Source organism: Ictidomys tridecemlineatus, chromosome 1, assembly GCF_052094955.1.
Source record: "Ictidomys tridecemlineatus isolate mIctTri1 chromosome 1, mIctTri1.hap1, whole genome shotgun sequence".
Classification (NCBI taxonomy): Eukaryota; Metazoa; Chordata; class Mammalia; order Rodentia; family Sciuridae; genus Ictidomys; species Ictidomys tridecemlineatus.
Window position 1 is genome coordinate 242650598 of NC_135477.1, and position 1485 is coordinate 242652082.

A 1485-nucleotide genomic window follows, 5' to 3' on the forward strand; every position below is an offset into this window, starting at 1 on the left:
GAGCACCATAAATTGAAAAGCTACTTCTAAGCTGATGTGAAGAACATTTTCTTGCTTGACATATCAGATGTGACCTAGAGCTTATCAGCCCCTGGAAACATAGAATATCATAGACAAGACAGTCTGGCACAGTCACTGAAGCCCAAAGAAGCTATTCCACACTATGGAGATTAGTTGTCCTTTAATGAACTGAAGATTTTTGGGAAGGGGAATTCTGCCACCTTGTGGTAGGAGTAGTTGACGGGAGGTTGACTGCTATCATCCCTAGAATTCCAGCCCTCTCAGATCTTGGCCCACCTCTGAATTTATGAGATTCCTGGGCAACTGACTTAATTTGTGTCTATTTCCTCTGCTAACTTAGAATCACATTCTCTTTGGGTTTACTGAGGAGAAAGTGAGGGTGTCCAGAGAGCTTCTGTATTTTATGCAGTTCCAGTAGAAGAGAATGAACCAGCTTTAGTGGGATTGCATATTAAAAGACCCCAAGATACTTGTAAAATTTTCTCTTATTTCTGTAGGTCAAGCAGTTTATTTCTATCTGAGAGTTATGAAATCCACAATTTTTATAGGCTTGAGACTATATAGAAGGTGACTGAAGATCACTTAATAGAAACTGTTTCTGGATTTTTTTTTTTTTTTTTGGACCATGTTCCTTCAAACTCCAGTTTGACTCCTCCAGTATTAGGAAACCAGAGAATGGAAGTCATCATGACTGGAAAAGGGGAAGCCAAATCCGCTTTTCAGCATGCATAGAGTTTCTAGGCTTTAATTTTCTGTGCTCATGAAGATCACTTGAAAATCATGAGTTATATAAGACCCTAAGTTAAATAAGTTTTTCAGATGTGGTTAAAAGTAATACAGATAACTCAGATATCCATTATTTGCTAACTAAATCAAGGGAAGAGCTGAGCTCACTCTTCTTTTAGGAGAAAACTCAAGACTCTGGTCCCACTCTGGAGACCCATTACGAGAGTCAGCACTTTTAGAAGTATGATAATGTGGGGAAATGATGGTGACCGTTGCCTCAAGCTGAGCACAGAACTTCTTGCTCAGATAAGGCAATGATTTGGTCCAGGGAGAGGCACAGGTAGTTATGGAAGGGAAGAACCAAAAAAAAAAAAAAAAAAAGCACAAATGGTTTTCTCCTTTCTTTAGGTCTTCTGTTATCAGTAAAGAGAAAACCTCTATACAAGAGTCAACAATAAAAGCAACCTTGTTGATAATAAAAATTTTGGAACACAAAATATTTTTACTGGCATAGATAGCAGAGATAGAGCAAAAGCAGAAGGTTTTACTAATGACACTGGGGTGAAAAGGTCCACTTAGTAGCACATTACAGGTAAGAGTCATGGAAACCAGGATCCTGACCTATAGGAGGGAAGTCTTTTAGGCACATACTTTAAGCTACAGTTTCTTAAGCCACAGAGATGTCATTACCTTCCATTTGCCTTTTCTAACTTTGATTTCATTCCTTTCAGTTATGAT